Below are 27,758 nucleotides of genomic sequence, written 5' to 3'. Positions count from 1 at the left end.
GTAAAGTTGCGAGCGAAAAAGAAAATAGAAACTAAGGAATGGTTGGCATTTCTTGAATCCCAAGACTTTAACCGTCCGAATGATGGAACGATGCATTTGAGTGACATCGTACGGACACCGCATCCGCACGTGTTCTCGACACGTATTTGCGTCGTTGCAAGCTTTGGGAATGTTAAGGGGGTAATAAGTTGGACTGAACTATCTGACTGTTTTGTCCACGTTCCCATTGTAGCGCCTTATAATCCGGTGCGTCTTATGTATGTCAAAAATAGGACCAAAAACTATTTTTTTTTCGGGGTGCGCCCTATAACCCGGTGCGCCTTATAGTGCGGAAAATACGGTATTTTTATTTTCTCCATTCAAACATATTATTGTGGATTGATGGGAGTGGGCTATTTTTCATCAATGTTGTCCTGCCTGATGAACCATCGCGAGCATAAAATGGCCATCTTGGCACCATCTGTGGGACATCCGCAACAGCTGACTGATTCCTTTGGACATGGCGGCGGTCGAGATGAGTCAAATTTACACACACGCACAGCCATTCTGTGCAGAGCACGAAATAAGGCTCTCGTGACTTTAGGTTGATTAATATATGCTTCTGGGGAATAACAAGCCTGTGTCGTCTGACATTCCAACATTTCCTTTCTGAAAGCAGGCCACATGATGTTTGCTTCGATTTTTGTAATGGTTTAAAAAAAAAAATCATTTAACAACCCCGCACGCAGTTTGAGCTCCAGAAATTTTGAATAGTACTGAACCAATGTAGATGATGATCACCCCAAAGGGTAACTTCTTGTAGGCATTTATCTTTGGCTTGTGTAACCTACTTAGTTGGTCGGGTGAAAAAACTGTTTAGCATTCATAAACATGCACACATCATAAATATTGGATTAAGTAAACAAATCCACTGGGCCCATTTCTGATTAATATGGCAAGTTGGCCTTTACAATTTGCACTGATGCCACGGTCACAGTCTGTGCTTGAGACTCGACATGAGAACCGAGGATTTGAGAGTGGGGCAGAATTAAGTCTGGGACCTACCTGTGTATTTTCTCACGGGAGTATTTGGAGATCTGGTAAATATATTTGGCTTTCAAGGTTACTTGAGGTCGTCAGTAGCATGAACGTATTAGTGATCCCAAGAGCCAAGAAGAGATCCGCAGGTTCAAGAGCGGTCTCCATTTGGGCCCCGGGTGCTGTGGAATGCTATTCCCCCTGAGATACGATTTGCAACCTCAGTGGAACTGTTTTAATCTAGACTTAAAACACTCCTATTCTATAGCATATGTATAACCAGTGTTCCCTCTAAGCTGCGCGTGTGCGCAATTGTACATTCTCAGCGCACAAGAAAATCTAGCCAGCGCACAAAAATGAGGGCTCAAAATTACTAATTAAGAAGCGACTTAAGTCAAAGTTACAGTGCATGAAATTAAAAATGCACGCTGTGTCCTAAATGCAGTATTTTGAAGTCGAGTCGAAGTAGAACTAAGTTGAGTAAAGTTAGTAGAGTTTGTCGAGAACCGGCTTCTTCGGCTCACTAAAAGCACAATGTGTTGATGCCTTGTGATTTGTAGTCAATTTTTTGCATGAATATTCTTGGTCAAATCACATAAAACCTCAAGGCTATTTGACTTTTGAGTATTTGTGTTCCTTTGAAATTGCCAACGCATCCAAGTGCAACAAAAAGTGCTTTCTCAAACATTTCGGGTCCTAAATTGCTCTTCAGGTTGTTTTTGCTTCTTTAATCCCAACATGACCAAATATTATGTAATATTATGCACAAAACTGACTTAAAGAAATGGGGGAATAGAGCAAAAAAAGAAAAAAAATACCAAAATGAAAAAGTAGTGAAAAGCTGAGAAAAAAAGAAACAAAAGGAAGAGAAAAAAAAGAAGGAAAAATTTAGAAAAAAAGCCAGAAAAAAAAGAAAAGAAAGAAATGTAGGAAAAAAGTAAATAGAGAACAAAAAGAAAAAGGTAACAGCTCGGAAAAAATAAACACAATGAGATTGTTTTCAAAGGAATTAAAAAAAATGTAGAAAAAAAAACACGGAAAAAAGAAGAAAAAGTTTGTGTTGCATTCAAATATTTTCCAATTATATCAAGTGAATCTTGTTGCCAACATTGTACTTCCACTAAAAAATGTGATTAAGTACAGTTCTGTCTCTTACAACCGACTAAATAAGCCCCCAAAAATGTTAATATTATGCGACAAAATATGTCGGGAAATAAAAAGAAATGGATATCTTGTGAAAGAATTGTAAGAACAAATGACGTTTGTAGGCCGTACAACCTTTGCAATAGTACATGAGCACACAGATTCAGAGACACTGGTCTACAAAAATGTTTGTATTTAAGTATTTACAAAACAGGAATAATACATTGAGCGAATGTTGAAGAGGATCTACAGAGAAGAAGTAAATGGAAGGAGACCAAGAGGAAGGCCGCGATTGACGTGGATGGATGGTGTTATGAGTGCACTGCAGGAAAGAGGTCTAAATCTAGTGGAAGCTAGAGCTCTTGTTGGTGATAGGAATGAGGGGAGAGGTGTTGTGAAAGGATAATGGGACGGGCAGGGCACCCATATGATGCGGCAGAGGTAAACCAGTGAAAGCTGTCGAGTCCTGCTGTTGAACAGAAGAGTGTGTTGTGTCACCCTGACCCGAATGACATGGCCGCTTTCTCGTGTCCCGTTTCATCTGGAGGGACGAAAGCCTGACCGACTTGGGTGCCGAGATGCTTCACTTGTTTGGGTGTTTGGGCATTGGGTTGGCCATGGTCCCAAAAAATTCGTGTGTGTTTTTTGCTACTTTTTCCCTTTTTTTATTTTCTTTGTTTTTGTATGTGTTCGTCTTGCTGTCGGTCACCCCTCTCTAGGTAAATGACCAGGGTAAATAAACAATACAGGACATCTGTTTACGTTATGGAAGTAGAGTTAGCCTATAAATAAAATACCCCTGAAAACAGTAAGTGTCAATGTAAATGTCTACACTTACAATAAAATTATCTGCATCCACTAAAGTTTAAAATTGATATATTGACATTTAAAATTAAGCTGCATACTTAGTAGTCTGTTATGTTGAGAATTGCATCTACTGCTGCAATTTGAAGAATGTACCAAAGCGATTGAAACACATAAATACAATAATAAGTTTTGATGTAAAAAAGTAGTCAGACAATTACATACAGCAAAATATTCAGATCTCTCAAATCTACTGCATAGATATGTAGATGTAATATATGTAGATAAGATTAAACTCCCCTTGTCTTGCACAAAATTTTTACAAAAGCCAAAGAAGCGGCAAGTCGTGCCCAGAGTTAATGTTTTCATTTCCAAACCGGGTGAGGCCTCGGGGCTATTGTAAGGTCTGGCACAATGTGCTGATGCCACGTGATTTGTAGTCAATTTTTTTGCATGAATATTCTTGGTCAAATCACATAAAACCTCAAGGCTATTTGGCTTTTTAAGAGTATTTGTGTTCCTTTGAAATTACCAACGCTTCCACGTGCCACAAAAAGTGCTTTCTCAAACATGATCTTGACATTTTATGGTCCAGTCTAACTGCAAGCACCAATGTCCATCCTTCGGTCACTACACCACAAACGCTGCAAATTAACTAATGTATTTAAATCGATGCCTTTTTATCTGAGCGACAAGCTCACAGAAGCGTCCCAGACCACCCATACATATAAAGTTACATTTGTAGGGATCCCTCACCCGTGTTCCTGACTTCATTAGGATTGAACCCTGCACAATAATGTCCTCCCTAGAAATTAGCCTGATTGTGGAAGGCAAGATGAGAACAGAACAGAGGCACCCCTTGCGTTTATCCAGTATCGGGTGTCAGAAGGTTTTTAATGGCCCTTTACATCAACGCTGTAGCCCGGCGGTGGATGGGCTGGCAACATTTGGTGCCGTTTTATTGGTTTCCTCAGCATCAAGTTGTCCCCCGTGCCCGTGTAATACAACACAGCCGGCATCAGTTCATGGGATGAGCTGCCTTGCTGATAAATCGTGAGCATATGTTTCTCAATGTAAGCTTATTGCTCATATTCTATATTCTCTAATGGTTATGGTCGCAGTCATTCGAGGGGATTGCTGAGGGAGTCATCAGTCAAGGATGCTGGGTTGCTGATGGAAGCCCTCGCTGGGAGTTTTATCGAGCGACGTGTGTTCATTTGAGAACATGTCTGCATTTCCAAGGCTCTCCATTTTTAAACACTGACGACGCTTGGTGAAATGTTGCTTTTTTTTATAACAAGCGCAATACCACTCACTGTTTTCAAAAGCTATCACTCGGTGACCGTTAAATCATCTTGACAATAGTGTGCAATATAAGGTACAGAATTAAGTGTGAACCAAAAAGGCCAGAGAAGTCCCTGTAGCCTGCTGTTATGAGATAGAAATGGGAAGTAAATATTAGAAACTATATTGAAGAGTTTTTTTCCAAGATACTGTATACTGAAGCATGGTCACAATATAATATCTAATGCAATGTGGCATTATGAAAGCTCTCTTTCCCATAGCCAATGATTGTGTTCCAGAGAAGCCTGCATTGTTTGCAGGTTTGGAGATAAATACATAAGACAACCAAGGCAAGAACTAATGAAAGTGTTCAAACATAAGCAATTAGTTTTAAATTTCACAATAAGAGCAATAAAATAAACCACTCATGCATAGTGTCAAACTCACAGCCCGCGGGCCACATCCAGCCCGAAGTACAATCATACCTGACCTGTGAATTCATTTTATATACATCTACTATAATGGCCATGAAACGCTGATACCGCTCAAACTACAGATCCCACAATGCAGCGCTTCTGGTACCGCCACAAGAATTCCCGAAAATGTTAGCGAATTACTCGAGTTAGCTGTAGCCTGACGAGCGCAGTAACTTTTAAAACTATCTACTGGAAAACAATATGTTGGCCAGTTGAAAAACAAGACCGACAAGTGCATTAATAGTGAGTCTTCAGTGTCAGGAAGCAGATACGTAACGCCCAGGGACGAACTTCTATCTATAACGATGTAACGGGAGGCTGAACTAAGAAAACAGGGCGACGTTTCTGTTTCTGTGGATTATGCGGCTGCTTAACCCTCACAATGGCCGAGCAAAAAGTACATTAAAAAAAAAAAAAAGCCTTCAGAGGCTGAATGTTTCTTTACTGACATTGCGGATAAACCCGTGTGTCTTCTTTGTGTTTTTGATCCTGACCACGTCTACTCTCCCGTCCTTCGACTTCTTTTTGTCCCCGACCACGTCTACTCTCCTTTCCTGGCTTTTGACTCGCTTCCGACCACGTTTTTGCTCTCCTGTCCCGGCCACTGACCTGTTTTTTCCGCTACCGACACCGCCATCGCTCGCCACGGAAGTCCCACTTCCGCGTTCAGAGCGACCTGCTTCCCGCGCCCAGCGATCACCGGATCATGGGTGCAACCCTTTCCTTTCTTCGAATAAAACAGAGAAACATAACGCAAGTGGGTTCTGTCTCCGTTCTGGTCCTGACAAAAACCTCAGTGAGCTGAAAAACCTGAATGCAGAGCAGATGATACAGAAAGTTAAAGAGTTGAAGAAGAATATGAGGACTCAGCATGTTTTTCACAAGTGTCCTCTATGATTCATACATTGGTTATTTTTTTATGTGTATTGAATTTGAATTCAATGTTTGTATGTTTATTCTGGAATAATATTCATGACTCACATTTATATTTTTAAAAAAGTCCAGTTGTAATGTATTCAATAGATATTTATCATGTTCAGCCCGCGACCAAAGGTGGTGTGTCCTCTGTGCAATAGAGTTTGACACCCCTGCACTAGTGTAACCAACACATTCAACACTTGTTACCATGCAGTACTAATAAGTAATAATACCAGAGTAACCTGAGAGATTGAACCTTAGTAGTGAATGAATGCTTAGACATATTTTCTATTGCAACTTTTTGTTTGAGTCATGAAGAAGAAGGTAAATATTGTATTAATAATTGCCAATTTGGTTAAGCCCTTACAACATACAATATCTAGAAGCATTGAAAGGAAAATATTTTACATACTCACGACAAAAGTACAGGATACAAGTCAGGACCAGAACGGAAACAAGACCCACTTGCGTTATGTTCACCACAAGCTTTATTGTAGCGAGCGATGGCGGTGTCAGGGGCAGAAAACTGGTTGGGAGAGCAAGACATGGTCCGAAACAAGTTGTAAGCCGGGACGGAGGAGCAGACGTGGTCGGGATAAAAAACGGGTCGTAAGTCGGGACGGGAGAGCAGACGTGGTCGGGATCAAAACAAGTTGTAGCGGGGGACAAACAGGAGCAAAAACACGGGACAGGCGTGAGTCCGGGTCAAAAAAGGCTTGCCTAGTATACACGAAGATTCGCAGACGGACTGACACCAGGGGATTGACAAGGCTGAGTTCAAATAGTGACAGCCAATCAGAACCCGCAGCGGGTGGCGGCAAATGAGCGGGCACAACTGAGTCACATCAGTAATCATGACATACAAGTAGTAAAAACATTACTTGGTGAAAAGGTCAATTTGGACCTTGCAGTTACATTCCAACTGTTCACGCTGTAACCACCATCATTAATAAAATAACTTTTAAATAACAGTACTGTTACCTTATTTTATTATATTTTTAACCCGGACGTTTAGCAATGGGTTTGCCAAAACATTGAGCTCAACCGTGAAAAAAATGTCAGCGGTGAGAGTCTGAGGTACTTCTGCTTCATGAGGTACTTCTGCTTCATGAGGTTCTGAAGCAAAGATGGCTGGAATTTTAACTTAAGTATCAATTACTTCTGACTCACTTGGTTCAAATGAAAAAGTAATTTTCCAGTGGATAAAGAAATAAACGAATATATAGTGCATTATTCCCCTCTGACATCCAACAGCCTCATTTTCTCATCTTTCACTCTACTGTCCATCTCTTACAACGATTATCGCTGGACAGCATTTCTGTGTGAGCCATTTGTGTCAGAAAGGCACGTGATGTTGATTTTATGATCCGTCACATGTCTTGCCTTTTTGCAACGGGCGCCGACTAATGGGTCTGCCCTTAAATATCGCTTCGTAAATTCCGTACACTCCTGCAAGACGGTGGTATGGTCACATATATGGGCATTGCTTTCTATGTGCTACCAAAGAAAAATCAGCTGATCGAGTAAATACCCTGTTTTTGGTAAGGGAACATATGGATATGGATCTCAGGGTATGGTGGGAGATGCAGAAGGTGAAAGGAAGTCAGTAGAATTAGATGTGAATCATTTATTTCTATGTTGGAAGAACTACAGGCCCCAAAATGGGTCCCACAGCTTTACACTGTTACTGATGTCAAAATCGAAACATGAATGCCAACTCGTCGCAAGAAAAAAGCACAAGGGGAAAAAAAAACTCGTCTCAGTGTGTCAGAATCCTTTCAACTCTTTTGAATTCAAACTCTTTCACATGATCTACAAATCCATTTGTAATTACTGAATTAAACACATCGAAAAACTACCAATACATATTTTACAGAAAAAAAGTTAAAGCCCTTTTAACCTGCAATGTACTTAGGAGGTGGGCAGCACGGCGGCACAGTGGTTAGCGCGTGTGCGGCAGAGTAATCAGGTCATGAGATTGAACCTTCCTGTGTGGAGTTTGCACAATCTCCCCGTGCTTGCATGGGTTTCCTCCGGGCACTCCGGTTTACTCCCACATTGCAAAAACATGCATGTCAGGTTAATTGCCCGGTCCAAATTGTCCCTAGGTAGAAATGGACAAGTGAGTTGACTGGCTGGCAACCGGTTCAGGGTGTCCCCTGCCCAATGCCCGAAGATAGCTGAGATGGGCTCCAGCACCCCTGCGACCCTACTGAGGATAAGCGATGCAGATAATGAATGGATGGGTACTTGGGAGGTCATTTTCTAGGTGTTATGATAAAACAAATACAGTAGTTTAACATCCTAAGAGTGTCAACTGTGAGGAATATATGATAATTTGTCCAAATGTGCTTCGAAGTTGTGTTTGCGCAACAGGGCTGCTCTGTAGAAAAAAAGCAACTACAGCTTTGGGAGCAGACTAATATATTACGGGCCCTGTTGTCCTATTTTTTTTTCTCCTAACCGCAAGTTTTGTGCCAGGAAGCTTTCCCGCCAACTCTTGGGGTGTGCTAAGAGGACACAGAGGGGAAGAAAAAAATAAAACATAAGAGACTGGAAAGAAGGATTGGATTGTAGGAAGGAGAAGGTCTCTCCCACCCATTTCATGCTGGGCTTTCAGTGGGAGGACTTGGGTTATTGCTGTAGTTTGTCAAGTGTTTTGTTTGGAACCATCGCTGCATCTTGCTAATTTTACCCAGAGCCGCTTAATTGTTGTCGAGCAATCATATTTGATTGCAGTGAGTTCAACCTCAAAGCAATTTCACCCTCACACTGGGTACTTTGAAAAACTCCATTGTGTACTGCATGAACGGTAGACAAACATGCCTGCTAATTATGTATTTATACATAAGGCTGCACGATTAACCAGAATCTAATTGATACCGCGAAAAACATTGTTGCGAAGTCTTAAGGATTGATAATCAGAAGATATAACAGAACAATACTTTAAAATTAAGTTTATTATGAATTTACTTATAACATTCATTACATGTATATGACATCGCTGTTTTCCATCTGCCATCAGTATGTACCTGTATTTACTCATTCATTCATGCAATATTTGCGTTGCGTCGTCTGCTACAAGCCACGTGAACTCCTCTTTCCGATGCTTTTAATGTATTTTTACTTTTAGTAGCGTCATGAATTTTGTTAGCTTCTTATGAACCTTTCTTCTAGGGCTAAGGTTTTGGCTTGATTCCTAACCACTTCTCCGTTTTTCTTGCGTTCTTCTGTGCGTCTACTTTGGAAAATGATATGCAAATGCACGACCTTATAAGGCTCGGGGAAGTCCGGAAGCACGAATTTATTCGATGCAGGCTTCTGATTGGCTGCCGAGTATGCAAATTGCCAAAGAGACCGAAATTCCGAAATTTCCAAACCGGTCGAAGATTTCAAAATCGGAATAAAGCAAACGTTTCATTTGGGAAAAAAAATAAGTTGTCGGCCACCCGGGCAGAGACGTTTTGTAAGTTGTACGCCTGACGTAAAACATGCACGCCCCGGGCGTCAGGGCAGACGTTATTTCAGACACTGGTTCAAAATCAGGTTTTCCAATTTAATACACGATAAAATATTCCATTTTGACATTTTTCAATACAGTAAAAACATGAATGTGTTTTTTCAGTTTGGTGAAATTTTGAGATTTTAGTAAGCGACTCTAGAGAGGAAGGGGGACCCCAAAGTGACCAGGTGGAAAAATATATCAAACAAATAGAGCATAAAGTCTATTGTCTATGTGGGTAATGATTTTCCATAACATGCGGTGAATATGATAGGTACCTCCATCCCTTTTTCTGAGAACCTCCTTTTTATCTCCCCCTCCTTATTTTCGTTATTCTACAGACAAAGCCAACTGCACTCCATGTGTGTGAATAGCCTCTAAACGCTTAAAAAAATCATCAAGTGTTATTCATTTATTTCTGTTTGCAACGTGAAATAGCCTTGTGTATAAAAACCGAGTGCTGGTCTGTTTAGTGTTGCTTAGTGATTATTTTCGGATTCTGTACGTTGTGTCCAATATTCCTCGTGTTACACTTAAGGAGTAGGATCAAACTCTTACAGCCCTAGGAAACTGGTTCCTGATACTTTTGGGTTGCCAAATTTTGACATAAACCACTATGGTTTATAGTACGACTAACGTGACAGATATGCAAAGAGTCCTTCAACCGTGACTTGGAGAACAGTTGAAAGTCAGTGTCTGAAATAACGTCTGCCCGGACGCCCGGGGCGATGTCATAAACATGGAATGAATGTTATAAGTAGATTTGTAATAATCTACAACTTACAAAACGTCTACGCCCGGGTGGCCGACAACTGTTTCAAGAAAAGAAAAGAAAAAATCTTTCGGGTTTTTTTTTTCCCAAATCAAACATTTGCTCTATTCCAATTTCGAAATCTTCGTTCAGTTTGGAAATTTTTGTTCGTTTGGCAAATTGCATACTATGCAGCCAATCAGAAGCCTGAATCAAAGAACTTCGTGCTTCCGGACTCTCACGAACGTTATTATAAGGTCGTGCATTTGCATATTATTTTCCAAAGTGGACCCACAGAGAACACAAGAAAAACGGAGAAGTGGGTAGGAATCAAGCCAAAACCTCAGCCCCATAAGAAATGTTCAAAAGAAGCTAACAAAATCGATGACGCTACAAAACGTAAACGTACATGACGACGCAACGCAAACATTGCATGAATGAAGATGAGTAAATACAGATACATACTGATGGCAGATGGAAAACAGCGATGTCATATACATGCAATGAATGTTATAAGTAGATTTATAATAAACTTATTTTAAAGTGTTGTTCTGCTATATATTCTGTTTATCAATCCTTAATACTTTACAACAATGGGTTTCTTTGCGATTAGTCGTCCTATTGTAATTCAAGTTGTGAAAAATGGGGCAAGCAACTTGATGGCCGGGCAGGCAACTTTTCAGAGTTGCCTGGTGTCACGAGTTTTAGACACTGTTGAAAGTGAATGATGTCAGAAAAAAATATATGGACTCATATTTATTTGCTCTTATTGGATTTTTACTAAGCTGTTACACTTAAGCAAAATAAAAAAATATGAGACAAGATAGATTTATGGATAAATATACATGAAATCCAAAGCAACCCCCTCAAAAAAACAGTCCTAATATTTTGTCATTACATAACCTTTTGTGCTCATTCTGTAAAGGCATAAGCATCACCAAATCGGACTGAATATTAGTGTGTTAGTTTTATCATCAGAGAAGCAGAGAAAAATGTGCAAGTACTGTATTGTACCACAAATGATATAGAGTCAATAAAAGGAAACAACAGAGATTGCTACATACCGCACAACCCGCCCTTCACGACGTCTTTCCCTGTGATGAGTTAAAAGCAAAGAACCGGAGGCCAAGAGAAAAACGGCAGTCATTACGTCGTGTGAGGTGTTCCTTTTGATTCAGGAGGAATAGGTTCTGCATTAATGGCGTCATTTCGACTCGCCTCCTACTTCAAAAGAGGCGAAAACAAAGACTGGGGAATGATAGCCGCGAGCAGTGTCGTCAACCTGGCAGCATTGCTATACATTACTGAAAAGAGTGTTGTTTTTTTTATGTTGTTGTGTCCGTGTTTAAAATGCAATTCTACCGAGGCGCTGATTACATTCAAGCGTCTGAATGATTTCACGATATTCCGCATAATTGTTGGAAATTGCCCTATACTGTGATTTAACAGCCACCCGAGTCTTCTAATTGCGGCTCTTTTTTTCACAATACAAGCAAACAAATGAGCTCTGATGACAATCAAATCCAAATTGGCATAGTGAGCTGCAGGTGCCAAATACTCGAACGGAGCCTGGTTGCAGACGATTGATTAGCCGCAGACACCTTTTGCCACCACAATCAGAAATTTACGCATGCTATGCAGCTGCTCCTCGAATTCCCATCACTCATCATCATCAGCCTCAAATTTGTGCTCAATGGATTGGCGGTTTGTATTGAAAGCACTATTTTGGGTTGATTATTTTCAAAGCTTATCACTGACCAGACAAGCAAATTTAATTTGGACATTCCAGTTTGTGAGTTGTGCGTCCAGTCTTGGATTTCCCATAGCCCCTTTGTTTGGGCAGAACGACACCAGTCCTGGCACCCCTCTTTAAACTTCGCGTGGGCGCATTATTCAGGAACTGCAAATACAATTAGGATTGTCAGATAGATAGATACTTTATTCATTACCGTAGGGAAATTCACACTTCCAGCAGTATCCTTTTGTAGACATTAACAGATTAACTGGACAGCCTCAGGGTGGTGTGTTGTAGTTTAGCAACAGCGGAGTGGATGACATCACACGCTAGGCCAAATCTTTGTGCCCATTTGCTGCAGGGACCACCTCAGGTTCACGTAGATAGCGAGTCTACCTGCTCTCCGCTTCCCGCAGGCTTTTGTGTCTCTGTCTGCCTTAACAGCGCTGAAGCTGGGTAGCCGGGTAGCTCCACGTTAGCGTCCGGGATGCTAGACGTGAGCTACGTTTCCGTAAAATGCAGCAAACTGCACTCCCTGTGCACTTTGATGTTTTTCACCAGCACAGCCAGTTCGTCGGTCTTATTTGGTAGAGAGTTCGCATTTACCATGACTACGGACGTTACCGAAAGCTTATAACGCCGTTAGCCGCTTAGCCTTCACCTTAGCTCCGGCTCTGCTTCCATGATAGGCCCCCCTTATCACATCGGCACGAGAATTCTTCAGGGCAAGGAGTTGATTCCTCGAATAAATGCATTTTTGTGCGTTAAAACCCATAACGATAGGGTAGAAAGTACCGTATTTTCCGCACTATAAGGCGCATCTAAAAGTCTTAATTTTTTTCAAAAGCTGACCATGCGCCTTATAATACAGTGCGCCTTATATGTGGCTCAATATTAAATTCGCAAGGTCTCGCAACTTACGCAACAGCCGCCGACTCGATTTTCCCCCGAACGTGGAGTAGTCCGCGGTGTATGCTGGGATTTATATACCGGCGTTTCATTGGCTAACCAATTTGTCAATCATTATTTGAATCGATCGCTATTGGCTAAAGTTATTGGAGCCTCGGATTGGCTAGAGGGCCAAAACAAACCCTGCAATTGGCCGAAAAAGATGTGTCAATCATCCGTTAAATCGATCGCTATTGGCTGAATTTATTCGGAGCCTCGGATACACTAGAGGGCCAAAACAAACCCTGCAATTGGCCGAAAAAGATGTGTCAATCATCCGTTACATCAATCGCTATTGGCTGAATTTATTCGGAGCCTCGGATACACTAGAGGGCCAAAACAAACCCTGCAATTGGCCGAAAAAGATGACTGAATAGCAAGTTTGCTAACGAACGCCATAAAGAAACATGTTTCATTAGTCTGTATTTGTAAACATTTTACTCTCCTGGATTTACTACACTCACGGTTGTAAGAAGACCATGATTGCGTATCATTATTGAACGTGGGAACTTGAGTTATGCGGCTTTATATTTTCCCAGTATCTTGTTTTAGAACGATCTTGATGTTGCTGTGATGAGTTGAGTGAATTAAACTCAATTCAAGCTTTTATTGTCATATGCACAGTAAAGTTAGAAAAGCAAAGAATGGTTGGCATTTCTTGAATTCCAAGACTTTAACCTTCCGAATGATATTTGAAATGACGCATTTAAGTGACATCGTACGGACACCGCATCCGCACGTGTCTACGACACATATTTGCTTCTTTGCAAGCTTTGGGAATGTTAAGGGGGTAATCAGTTTGACTGAATCATCTGACTGTTTTGTCGACGTTCCCATTGTAGCGCCTTATAATCCGGTGGGCCTTATCTACAGTGCGGAAAATACGGTAATCCAAAGTGAAGTTGTCAAACGGGACGAAAAACACTGCTTGTGGCACACGAATTTCTTTATAACAATGTAAAGACGAAATGGGAAAAAGTGGAGAAAGGAGAATAAAACCAAAAGGATTGAAAGAAAATGATTGTGTTTGGATTCTGGAAAGCACAAAAAAGGTCAAACGACACCCCATTGGAGAAATCAGACGAGAGTCCCGTCATTTGAGAAGCTTTGGGAAAGGAGGCGGCTACTGAAAGAATAGAGAATACTTATGCGGTATGGTTTGTTCATTTGTCTTTCCTCGTGCTTGTAGCTGCACAAATCCTCAATTGAAAGATGCAAGCCCCGAATCAACACGGGCTGAACTGAAACAGTATAATGTTGTAACAGGATCTGGAGAAACATGAGCTTATGTCACCTCCCCAGAGTACCGACACAACATTTGAGACAAGCACTGTACTGTATGTTTCCTGGCACAAATCTTGGATTCTTGGCTTTAGCTTTCTCCTGTGCCAAAATGTCGGGCTATATCTTGCACATTGGTAACTGCTATACAATAAAACGTGAACGAGGGGTACCTGCTTATGAACAGATCGAACAGATTAGATTCAGGCTTTTTGTAAGAAAAAAAAAACAGGAGAGATGAATAGACTATTGGGGACTATCAAAATTCAGTTTGGTTACTTGTAAGGGGTAAGCAAGTAAGTCAAGTCAAGCTTATTTGTATAGCCCTAAATCACAAAGAGTCTCAAAGGGCTGCACAGACCACAGATTACTGCAAACCAAAGACTATTATGACACCATCCCCTGATCTAAAACCTATATGAGGGCAAATAATACACAGATATTGTCAACATAAAATATAGGTTATTCATATGCTATAGAAAAGAAGTGTGTTTTAAGCTTAGATTTAAACATTTCCACTGAGGTTGCAGATCAAATCTCAGGCGGAAGAGCATTCCACAGCACCGGGGCCCGAATGGAGAAGGCTCTCGAACCTGTGGATCTCTTCTTGGCTCTTGGGATCACTAGTACAGTGTTTTTCAACCAGTGTGCCCCTGGAATTTGCCCAATTTTATCTTTCCAAAAAAATCAGGCCATTATTCAGTATTTTTGCTTTCTTCAGACGAGGAACTGTAATAGTCATCCATATCAGTAGGTGGCAGTAGATTTTTATACCCTAATTATCTGCTCATGAGGTAGCACACTACATTTAAAAACTTAATTTGTTTAACGTAGCGGTTTAAGATTGCACTGTAAAAAATAAAAACAAATAAAGCACATCATTGTTTTTTATTTTAAGTATTATTTTTGTCTTTTTATGAACTAATTATCTGCTTATGAGGTAGTGCGGTGAAATATTTGACATAACTTCATTTTCAAACATTTTCGACGGACGGTGTGCCTCGGAACTTTTTTAGAAATAAAAGTGTACCTTGGTTCAAAAAGGGTTGAAAAACACTGCACTAGTAGACCAGCATTTTCAGAGAGAAGGCTCCAGACCGGAACATAGGGGGAAATTAAATCTGAAAGATATGAGGGAGCAAGTCCATGCATGACTTTGTATACTACCAACAGAAGAACTTGCTTATAAATTTTTGACAGCTACTCAAAAAACAGCAATACATTCTGGTAGGAATTATAACTATAGGTATAAGGTATATCATTGGTATGTATTATAATTATTTTAAATGAATAAATACATTTAAATCAGTTCTATTAAAGTTACTTGACGGCAGTGTTCCCTCTAATGCAATTGCGCACTGCTTGCACATTCTCTGCACACAAGAAATTCTAGCCAGCGCACAAAAATGAGGGCTCAAAATTACTAATTAAGAAGCGACTTAAGTCAAAGTTACAGTGCATGAAGGTAAAAATACAAGGGTTCCCCTGACGTTGTGTCCTAAATGTGGTATTTTGAAGTCGAGTCAGAGTAGAACGAAGTTGAGTAAAGTTAGTAGAGTTGGTCGAGAACCGGCTTCTTCAGCCCGGCTCACTAAAAGGAACCGGCTCTTTCGGGTCCTAAACAGCTCCAGGTTGTTTTTGCTTCTTTAATCCCAACATGACCAAATATTATGTAAAACTATGCACAAAATGACTTAAAAGAAGGGGGGAATAGAACAAAAAAGAAAAAAATACCAAAATGAAAAAGTAGTAAAAAACTAAGAAAAAAAGAAACAAAAGGAAGAGAAAAAAAGAAGGAAAAATTTGGAAAAAAGCCAGAAAAAAAAAAAAAAGAAATGTAGGAAAAAAGTAAACAGAACAAATCCAAAAAGCAACAGCTCGGAAAAAATAAACACAATAAGATTTATTTAAAGGAATTTTTTAAAAAGTAGAGAAAAACACGGAAAAAAGAAGAAAAAGTTTGTGTTGTATTCAAATAATTTCCAATGATATCAAGTGAATCTTGTTGCCAACATTGTACTTCCACTAAAAAAAATGTGATTAAGTACAGTTCTGTATCTTACAACCGACTAAATAAGCCCCCAAAAATTTTAATACTATGCGACAAAATATATCGAGAAATAAAAAGAAATGGATATCTTGTGAAAGTATTGTAAGAACAAACGATGTTTGTAGGCCGTACAACCTTTGCACATGAGTCAATTCATTCAAAAGAGAAAAAATATTTTGCATTGCCGGAAACTCAGCAAAATGTAACGTGATGTCAAGTTTTGGACATGTTTGATAATTAAATATCTTGCCACACTTGGGATTATGGTTGCTCACTGTTGTTTCAAGCGTTGCTCACCGACTTTGTGTGAACGCTCAGACCCGTGGAAAAAACAGGGAACAGTTTGCTCCAAATAAAGCCATGGAGAAAGACATGAAAAATTCATTTTCAGTGAAATGATTTGTTTTTTGAATGAAATGTTATCGGGGCACACAATACACAATCCACATCTAGTAATGTTTGATAAAAGAATATAGGTCAGCATGCAATATGTAGACATCATTGAACACCTTATTTCATATAAGACAAAAAAGTGTATTTTGGCTATAGTATATGGATGACACATTTTCATGCTTTTCTTCTTGTGAAACTTTATGATGTTCAAGGCAATCACAACGCGGATTAAGACTCTTTGATGATGCTATTTTAGGTCATGTTTGTATTGCCGAATATGTAAATCTTGAGTGTTTACCCAGATGATGCATATTTGGGTTTTGTGTGTAAGGAAATCCACAGAGGAGTAACCCCATTAGCGCACTACAGGATAAGCACACTGGGACCCAGGGGAGATCATTATAAATAAGCTCTTTGGCTCTTATATGTAATTAACGAGGCACAGAAAAGAATTTGTTAAACAATGCTCGTCTTATTGTGGTCATTGTTGAGGTCTCAGGGTTGAAGTGTTTGACATTGTGCAGAACTTTGAATTCAGTCACATTCAATGTAATGCAATGACCTAAGGTCCAATTCTGCGTATTTCTCTTTGTTTTGAGGCTTTTATTTGTGTGCGTGTGCCTGTGTTTTTGAATCGATTCATGAACATGCATCTCTGTTCAAAAACAATTTGAGAAAATGTTCAGAGCTTATTTCAAGAGGAATGGGAAAATGAATGCAGCATAAAGTTACTACAAAAGGTCGACCGTGAAATCTCCATATTGATGAGGTAAAAACAAGGTCATGTGAACATTTGTATTATTATGTGTTGAAGTATTTTCCTTCATTTCTTTCTTATAGAAAAAAACTGCACATTTCACACAGAAAAAAATGTTGAGCTTTGAGTACACTACAGTTTATAGATGTACAAACTGGGATGCAATTCCTATACAGGAGCTGGTGAAAAGTAAGGAAAGACAATTACCGTAAATTCCGGACTATAGAGCGCACCTTATATAAGCCGCACCCACCACATTTTAAGAGGAAAACCGATTTTGTACTTACAAAAGCCGCACCTGTATATAAGCCGCATGCGCCCACATTAAAGAAATGTAACACAAACACAAAATTAACCCAAATCCGACTTTAAGTCCCGCGATTGAAACTGAATGTCCTTCATTAAAGTACACAGTCCAAAAATCACAGCCGGCAAAATGAACGGAAAATGATATCGGTACTTAAGGTTTGATGCAGACCTGCAGAGTCCGGGTCCCGTTGAAAGTAATCCAAGGAAAAAAGTCTATATTTCCAAAGGTAAGGGTGGGAAAAATATATATCCACTATTGTCCGCCGCGTCAACAAACAGGTCTCACCTTTACCCCACTTCCTGTCACCCCGCGTTTGTTCCGCCCCTTCTTCTTCATTCGCCCGTGCAAAACATATCAGAATAAGTGTCTAAAATAAATACAAATAAATACATTACAAAAATATACAGTTGCAAATACATATTCTACATGGTTACACATATTTACAAAGAAAGACAGTACACCGAGAGAGTTTTCAAAGCTTTAATAATAATAATATAACTTTCATCCCAAACGGTGCCTGTGACAGGGCAGTTAATGGTAAACCGTCCTGATCTTCCTCCTTAGAACTGAAGCCATCAGAGTCGTCTTCTTCAGTGTCGGAAAGAAACTTTGTCATATAGACGTCGTCCCACGCTCCCGCAGCCTCACTCACGCTGTCACTGTAACTTTCATCCACTCCTGAGTCTGTGCCCTCCTCTCAGTCACGCAGCAGACCGGCTTTTCGGAACCCGTTGGTGATGGTGGATTTTTTTATGCTGCCCCACGCTGTCAGGATCCACTGGCAGACTTGCGAAAAAGTTGCCTTTCGCATGCGGCCAGTTTTAGTAAAGTTGCAGTCTTCCTCGGCGCATATATTCCACCGGTCTAGATCTTACCTTTTGTACTCGAGCGCCGCTGGCGGCCGTTAGAAAGATTACATAAATTGGCCGCATCACTGAATAAGCCGCAGGGTTGAACGTTTGGGAAAAAAGTAGCGGCTTATAGTCCGGAATTTACGGTACTAGGTATAAATATCTGTACAGATACAAGCCTTTTTATCTTTAATATTTTTTTCTTTTTTTTTTTACAAAGGGGAACATGCATTGGCCAAAACTAATACCAGCATGCCTTTACTGGCCATTTCCTAATCAGATTGTACAATTTAAGAAATGGTAAATGGTCATTGAAAAAATGCTATAAAAATAAAAAATAATTTGTGATTTGAAGGTATTTATTTGCAGAAGCAATGAAAATGTATGTGTTAACGGTTTCTGTACGTAGTTTTTCTAACGGTGACTACTCAGGATGTACTGTCTCCAAAATTGTGGTGGGGAACATCCCTAGTAAACGTTTTAAAAAGAGAAATAAAATGACTAAATTGGATTTTTTGTTCCTTTTAACGGTCTTGCCTAGGTAAGGTGCATCTTGGTTTTGGCAGGAAAATGGAACAGGGTTGAGCAAAGGAATACCCAAGAAAGCTCCGAGTTTGTTTGCACATAACAGCTTCATATTTTTACCGGTGAAGACATCATGAATATAAAAGTATTCCAGGTGGGACGCACCTCTCATTTTATTCCCCAAGCTTGCAGAAACCGAAATTAAATCAGATGAAAAGCAAATATGTGCGTTTCGGTGATAAAACAGGAACTGCACCAATCTTTGATTTGAAAAAACAAAGGAAGTGCTATCTGCTCTTTGCAACGAAATTGATAAAGTGACTTTGATTTTGCTGTACGGGTGCGGGAATAACTAATTCGGCGTGGGGAACAGGTGAGGAACAGGTTGTGTCCGTTTGGTGGACTGTCTAGGGACGGTTCCCAGAGGCGATGGGCAAGCATTCAAACAAACGGCAGGCTCTTTTAGAGAACCTTGCCTCATCTCACCATCTAGCCATCTCTTGCCAAGTGCTTCACAGTCTGCTGCATGTGAACAGCGCAATTTCACGGCCCGCTGGCCAAACCTTTTGAAAAAACGGTCTCAAGTTTGTCCAGTTCTATAATTTCCGGGTGTGTTTAATGCTTTGATGAGCATGGTCAGATGCGGAGGTCGTGCAGCTTCAGAATGAATTGCAACTTCTTGTTTTCTTTTTTTTACTTGACCCCCAATTACTGTACTTTCCGGACAATAAAGCACACCTGAAAACCTTGGCCAAAAATGTGAAAGTATGCCTAATAAATTGGAGCCCTTAAATACTGCCCAGTGGATAAAATTGAAAATTGAAAATACAAAATTTTACTTTATTATTACCGCATTTGAGCAATGATTGATCAAATCAATAAACATGGATGACCTAATTTGCGGGCAGCACGGCAGAACAGAGGTTAGCGCATGTGCGGCACAGTTCTGAGGTCATGAGATCGAACTTTCCTGTGTGGGGTTTGCATGTTCTCCCCGTGCTTGCGTGGGTTTCATCCGGGCACTTTGGTTTCCTCCCACATTCCAATAACATGAATGTCATGTTAATTGGCCTAACCAAATAGTCCCTAGGTGGGAATGAGCGAGTGATTGGCTGTCTTTCTCTGTGTGACCTGCGACTGGCTGGCAACCAGTTCAGGGTGTCCCCTGCCCACTGCCCAAAGATAGCTGGGATGGGCTCCAGCACCCCTGCGATCCTACTGAGGATAAGCAGTACAGATGATGGATAGATGGATGGAGCTAATTCGCAAAACATTGTATGCAACAGGAATCAAACTGGAGTAGTGGTGGTGAAAGTGCCAACACCTTACCACTAGACTACCAGTGGTACAGATGACATAGGACATGGCATTAGCGCTTGTCTTATCACACTTTTTACTCACAGTGATGTGAACACTGACTTGCCTACTAAATTCTAATGGGTTAAACAGCCAATGAACGTTACAGAATGGAAATTAGAAAACGGCTTTCATCAAAATACAAAACAAGCTCTTTTCGTAAATAAAAACATTGAGTCGAGAGGTTATTAACGCACATGTGAAAAAGTGGAAAGACTCCTCAACTGATCACAATGCACATTGCAAATCAGTGTTGCTAGCACCATAAAAAAATAGATAATGGGATAACCTCTCATGCCTTTTTATATGTCATCCTTACCTCTAGCGGACTAGCTGTAGAGGGGTGATCCCCCCCCAACCGCCACTACTCTGGTTCGATTCCCATTGCAAGCAATGTTTTGCGAAATTGGTCAGTGGTACGTATAAACTGATCAATCACTGCATAGTTGCATTAATAGATACACAAATACACACAGTAGCTGTTACCTTATGCACCTTGTGTCGGAAATAAACTCTTTTTTGGGGAGCGCCTCATAATCCGGTGCACCTTATAGTGCAGCTAAATACATTATTTGGTAACATAAAAGCTCACAAGTTCGAAAAAAAATCTGTGTACAGGTGGCGGTGCGGGGAAAGATTAGCTATTTTTACAAATAAACATGTCAAATGAGTCATATGAGTTTTAACCTGAGAATGGGAAATTAAAATGTGGGCCAATTTCTAAATAGGAAAATAAGATAAGGGATAGTAAGATGGTAGATGAAAAAAATAAATCTTCCAACATTTTATACTTCTGTAAAAACACAGTAGAGGACCATTCAAAATGGTCTCTATTCAGGCAAATGCCCGATTGCATCTTTCCTGTAGGACCACCTAAGTGGTAAAACTACCATTATTATTATTATTATTTCCAAGGCCTTTCTGTTGCTTTGTATTGGCAAGCTGTTCAATTGTGCAAAAGGTTTTGGTCAAGACAAAGCTTGTGAAAGGAGAGAAACTGGGACACAGATTTCTTTGTGACAAATGACAATTTGATTGAAAAAGGAACCGAATGAATATGCTCTGTCGCAGCTGTACAATAAAACATAATAATCGGCATCATTATGGATGGGCGAATACGTTGTTTTAAGGTATTGGTACTCGAGAGAGTGGCTAGTAACAGCATCAGTTTTTATCCTATGGATAATTTCAATTGTTTTACAACTAAAAATCAAAATGGTAGAATTTTAATATTTTTTTACTGTGACTCCATTCGCTAACAATTGTCTCTGGTACCATGACTAATGATTGTGTGATAATGAGATAAAACCTAATGCCTTTTAGTATGTGATCTTTGTCACTAGCGCACCAGTGGCCAGGATTTGATGCATAGCGTATTATGAACTGACCGATAACGGATAATGGATAATGAATAACGAAGATAGAACAATAACCCTTAAAAACCCCAAAACCCCCCTCTCATGTTTTCCGATTATATTCAGCTATATTTTTTTAAATAGCAATCATTGCACAAAGGCGGTAATATACTACCGAAAAACCGTGTGCCTAGCGCACTCCAAAACTTTGAGTTTGTTTGTTAGGGGAAAAAAGGATTGCATTACTGCATTATACATGAATAAATATGGTAATATATCCAGCACAAAATGAGTCACCTAGAAACTTTAAAAATGTACCCACATTCATGACAGCTCCTATAGTAGGCAATACCTCAATCCCACCTCCCTGATTTTGACACCCTTTTCAAAGTGTTTGAAACTATATTTCTATATTGTCTGAACAACCTTTGCTGTGTGATTTTTAAATTCCTCAACTTCATACAGTGCAATAGACACAAAATATGACAAAAACGCTGTGTATTTGACTGCAGAAAGCACATATTCCAGCTCAACAGTTGTTCATCTATGTACATGGAGCAGTGCAACCCTGCCAAGAGTTGACTCTGCCAGCGTGTAACAAGCCAAGGCCTTGACGAGCAGCTGGTCAGCGCCTTTATCGTTTGCATATAAAAATTTCTTCATATAGAAAATATGGCCGGAATCACACACATAAAAAAAACGGTTAGTGGGGTGGGGTGTGGGGGTTCTTCTCCAAAAGTTCCAGATGAGCAAAACTTTTAAAGTTAAAACGTAAAAATGTTCCCAGGTTTCGCTTTGAAATGACTGGGCTAGCCCTGGGTCTATATTCTTCTTTTGATGATTCAATATCTGATCCAAAGGATTAAGGTGCTCAAACAGGACCCATGGGATTAAAGGTAGTGTGAAAAATGTTTAAGCTAGGAAAATATCAAATGAACGTGACTCCTCTGTTATAAACCTCCTGTGCTGGCAAGAAGTGTTTATGTTAAATATAAATGTTTTCTGCCGGTGCGAGTTGCATATTCACAAAACAGACAAATGGGACTCAAGCGGAGCTTTAGGGCATCACGCTCTTTCATTAGAATGCTGATCCAGTCAAATGAGAAAACACAAACTTGGTAAGGAGGAGTTCGCCTGCCTCGTCAGGAGTTTGCATTCATCCCAACCAACAGGGCAGTTCTGACTATCTTGACCCTATTTTTTTCCTGTCTCCTATTGTTCTGTGCCAACGCTTCATCGACATTTTTTTACCATCAGAAAGTGTGGGATTATGCAAGACAGGCGGTATGAAATGATAGGTAACTTACCCATTCTCTTGTCTTTAAGTCTCCCAAATGCTGAGCGTGTAGATCTGTGAAGCCTGGAACAACAGAACCGTTGAGTCAGTCACACTGCCGTCAGCAAAAACAAGCACATACTATGCAAATTATGTAATTTACAAATTTAGCAATACATGTCAAGGTCAAACAAGCAGCTGATATACAGAACAATTATTTTTTTCAGGCTCGTATGATAAGGCATTACTCTGGGTGTCCTTAAACCACTCTAACATGTATTGTCGATTTCTCCAGTGAACAGCAACATAGGGCCCATTGTGTTGGTTATAAAAGCTGGGACAAGTCAGTTGAATACTTGTTAACTCAGCTCAGCTATTGTGGATTGCAGCGGCAACATAATGCACATCTTCCTCTTTGGTCATTCGCTGAATAAGAAAACCCATGAATAGTTTCCAAATAGTCGTATAAAAATGTCTGAAAATGTCTACGTTTAACTCTTACTGTATTTCAATTTGTACTGGATAAGATTGTTGCCCTGACCTACCAGCCGAAAACCAAGACATTATCAGACCGGAAGTCTGATAATGTCTTGGAAGTCGATGCTGGAATCCTAACACAAACCAAACACTGAAAATGGGAGAGTATATACAAAGACACAAAGAAAGAAGAGATTCACAAAAAGTTGGATTCGGATAGCATCAAAAGAAATTCCAGCTAGGGCGGGGCACATTTTTACATGGCAGAATAAAAGCCTAATTGTTAAAAAGGGGGTAAGAGTGCCAATCAGATAGTAAATTGCAACATTCTCATCATGAACAAAAATTGTGACAGGACCAGAACGGAGACAGGACCCACTCGCGAGCGATGGTGCTGTCGGAAACGGGAAAAACGGGTCAGTAGCCAGGGTGGAAGAGCAAAAACGTGTTCGATATCAGAAAATGGGTCGTTATCCGGGATGGGAGAACAGACGTGGTCGAGATCAAAACAGGTCGTAATTCGGGACAAGAGAGCAGACGTGGTCGAGATCAGACAGATCGTAGCGGGAAAAAAACAGGAGCAAAAACACAGGTCTGGCGAAAAAGGGCTTGCCGTGTAAAAACGGAGATTCACAGACGGACCGACAAAAGGGGACTGACAAGACAGAGTTTAAATACTGACAGGGAGCCAATTTGTCAACAAGCTGCAGCTGGCGCCGATGGGCGGGGCTAATTAGGCGCCATGGCAACCGTGACAAAAATACTAGAAGACGAAATAAGACTGGCTAAATAAAACAAAACAGGACAGACTGATTCCTCCCGTTGCAACTGTATAGCAACTTCCAAAATAAAATGCTTAACAAAAATGCTAGTGACATTCGCCGAACCCTAGGAAATCTTGAAATGGTAAGAACATTTTCAAACATTTTAATTATAAATGACACAGCCGCTCCATAGCTCCAACAACATAAAATAGGAATAGTACCTTATAATTAACCAAGTTGTTTTAAGAACTGTTTAGTGAACAAGACCAATGTATTGAACTACACTCACTCATTCTAGAATATACTTTTCCTACTGTTGGCACAGGCCCTGAGTGGCTTGTCCCAGAAACTCATCTGATGCTTTTAAACTCAAAGCGCATTGATTATTGGGTGTCAGCGAGTGAACTGTCTCCAAGGCATTGTGTCTTATCTGTGGCATTGGGTCATCTTTTGAGCCGCCACCGTTTCCTTTACTTCTGCAGGAACTCACTCTGTCCTTTTAGTTGATGAAATCCGTCTATCTCTGGCCTTTTTAAAGATGCAGTTCAATACTGTCATCCCACTGTGGACGCTGATCCTGTGATTAAAGTCGATGGGTTTCTCGGTCTTTCGCCTTCCTGGATCTGATCAAATACTTTTTAGCATTTTTGTTTTTGGTGAACAGAAATTCTGCTTTAACTGAAACACACCAGATTTTGAGTATTGTTTCCAAAGTCTTTGTTTCATTCGACAGGCATAGGAATACGATTTTTTCCTGGTGAGTGGGATGTTAGTGTTAAGAAAAAAGCGGTTACCCTATCTTAGCTAAATTATTAAGTGTGATCGTTTACAGTGCCCGTTTATTTCATATGACAGCACTCGGCAAACTCAGCAACGGTTTGATTCAGAAGCATGTATCCATCTGGCAAGCCAATGATCCATTAAACCCGTGCCTACATTGCCAATTCAAAGAGATCCACTATTACATCATGTAAATACTTTGCTCCGTTTAATAACACTATTAAAGTTTATTGTGCGATGAAAAGACTGCTCAGAGTCAATCATAGCGGCAAAAAAATATATGACTGCAAATTGCACCACATTAACACTACAGCTTTGTTTTAATGCCAATATAACGACCCTTTGTTGTAAACCATATAATGATGTGGTTTTACACAACCAAGTTCGAAAGAGATTTGTGTATTGCTAGGGCATCTCTTAACATTACCTTGCTTGGTAAAATGCATTAAGAGTGCGAAGAAACGCTGCAGTGTCTACAGAAGCGTCACCCTGAATTATCTACAGTGGCTGCACAGTCAACCAAAAAAGGCTCAAATAAAGCTTCGCAGGCATCAGTCGTACTGCTTGGAAACACCTTATCCTAGGCATGACAGATAAGTGGGGGAGGGTGAAGCTCTTCAAAGGGAGGTTGCGGTGGGGGTGCACGGAAGAGTTCAATGTTTGGGAGAGAAGTAGTGGTGGGTTGCTTGAGGACTTGAGACTTAGCTATGTGGGAACTGGAGTGTTTTGCTAGCATATTTCAGGGTGAAGTATGTGCCTCTGATGACTGATTTTTTGGGTCGATTTATTTATTTATTTATTCTTTTTTTTTTTTGGAGCTGTGAATCTTCCCTCTTTATCCATAAATTCACTGCTTTAGACTGGTATGGCATCAGAGGTCTATTACAGGAGTCGGAAAAGCATGGCTCACAAGCAAGACACATTCAAGATGGCGGCGCCCTGATGGCTGCGGCCGCATCGACTTGCAACGGTTTTTTTACGCGTCGGCCATAAGATCCAGTCTTCGACTCAGTTTTGATGGCGCACAAAGTCGGCTCGAACTGCAGATTAAGTTACGATCGCAGTTTTTTTTGCTGGATATGCGATCATCCAGACATCAAGCGCTTGATGTGTATTAGCCACGGACTGCTATGTCGACAAGACCCAGCAGCCTACAAGGCAGCGAAGCAGAGTGGCAAGACGGCGGCGTTACCGCCGAACGAGGACATCAAGCGCTCGGTGCTACGACCACTCGACATCAAGCGCTCGGTGCTACGACCACTCGGGAGTGTTTATTAGCCACGGACTGCTATGTCAACAAGACCTACAAGACCAGCGGCCTACAAAGCAGCGAAGCAGAGTGGCAAGACAGCGGCGCGACGAAGAAGCGGGCCGGGCTAACAGCTAGGCTAAAGGCTAACCCCTCGACGAAGCGGGCCGGGCTAACAGCTAGGCTAAAGGCTAACCCCTCTAACATTCGCTCTCTGGACAATAAACTGGACCATTTAACAACTGGAAGAGGCATCGAACCGCGAGATGACGAACTGCTGCGCTAAAATTCTGACGAAGACATGGTTAATCTTATCTATCCCGGCTGACGTTCAAAGAAACTGTGCGGGTCAGATGTATCGACATTTCGTTCTGTATACACGTGTACACGAATGACAATAAAGTAAATCTGAATCTGAATCTGAATCTGAATCTGAAGACATGGCTCTTTTCTTGTGTACATCTGACTCAGAGATAAAACAAAAACATGGCTAAACTTCTCTATATCGTTTCAATTTCAATATGTGAGAAGAGACACAGTAGTCACTTGATTCAGTCCAGACAAATAGGGTCCCAACAACGGTTTACAGTCACAGTAAAACAATGTTGAATGCTGAGACTCTTTAAGATGAAAACCCACAGAATAAACTGTAAACACCCAAAAACGCGAGAAGTATTTGGTTGGGTGGGTGGGTGAGCAGTAGGGGTGATGGGATCTCTGCACTCCTCTCTCAGTCTTGCCCGATGAGTTCTTTTCATGAATACATGTGGGTTGGAGATAAAATTTGTTACTTTAGCGCAGGACTTAAGTAACTGTGGGAAGGAGACACACTTTAAGTGCTATATTTGTTGATATGGGACATGGGATATGGCATTATTATTATTATTACTTCATAGATTTTATGATATCATCAAACGTCACACAGTGAAAGAGAATGCGCGGAAGAAATAAGTTTTTGTGTGGAGAGTGGGTTTTGCGGTTTTTTTGAATTTTGTCTTAAAATACATGAATAGGCGCTTGTAAAAAACTTGCTTTCACGGCTCTTTGGGTAATAAAGTTTCAGTCTTGTGGTCTATTGGAACTGGGCAGACAGTGAATGAATTAAAAACGTATGTACTGCAGTGACTATGCACTGAATTGATTCAGAAGTGACACAGAGAAGCACATGTATCATAGTTTAAGAAGTAACGATAGGGGGGCAGCCATGAGCATGGGTTGGGGCGAAGGGGATGAGGAACTTTCAGTAGAGCAAAGACCATGACAGTCAGGGCACATGGGGGAAGGCAGGTGGTCGAGGGGTGATAAGGCATGAAAGAAGAAGAGAGAAACGAGGAGACCTATGATGGCTTATTCCTGAAAGAACTGGACACGGTAACCCGTGATTGGTTCCAGTCACCAGCTGAAACAGATCCGTGGATGAAAGGGAGAAGGGATGCAAGTTGGATATTTCAATTATTTTCTTCATGTAACCCAGAAGTGGTTTTGAGAATAAACAGCAGGGAAAGTTTTCAGACTTTAGACAATTGGCCTACACTTCATTATATTTGGGGAATTATTATCTTGACTGATGAGTATTAGATTCCTTTTATAGTTTCATCCTTTGCCTGACCTCATATCAGTAAATTCGAAGTTACATGCTGATAGCCGTAGTTGTCAGTAGAAAGTCGCAGCTACTCGAACAAAAATAACCCACAGTCAGTGTAATCAAACTATTATTCTGACCATGCTTAATTGCATGAAGGGTTTTGAAAACTGT

General features: G+C 40.5%; 1 long non-coding RNA gene across 2 annotated transcripts in view; it reads right to left on the bottom strand.

Moving 5' to 3' along the window:
• LOC148348796 (uncharacterized) overlaps nt 1-27,758 on the bottom strand; it is a 163,523-nt gene that overhangs the window by 99,881 nt on the left and 35,884 nt on the right. For both annotated transcript variants that reach the window (XR_015847716.1, XR_015847717.1), the window contains exon 3: nt 22,764-22,816. This is a non-coding gene — a long non-coding RNA (uncharacterized LOC148348796). The remainder of the gene's footprint in view (nt 1-22,763; nt 22,817-27,758) is intronic.

The sequence above is a fragment of the Urocampus carinirostris genome, chromosome 18 (assembly GCF_059441175.1).
Source record: "Urocampus carinirostris isolate Australia breed hairy pipefish chromosome 18, RoL_Ucar_1.0, whole genome shotgun sequence".
Lineage (NCBI taxonomy): Eukaryota > Metazoa > Chordata > Actinopteri > Syngnathiformes > Syngnathidae > Urocampus > Urocampus carinirostris.
Note: the sequence above shows the minus strand (reverse complement) of the source record. Positions and strands in the feature narration are given on the sequence as shown.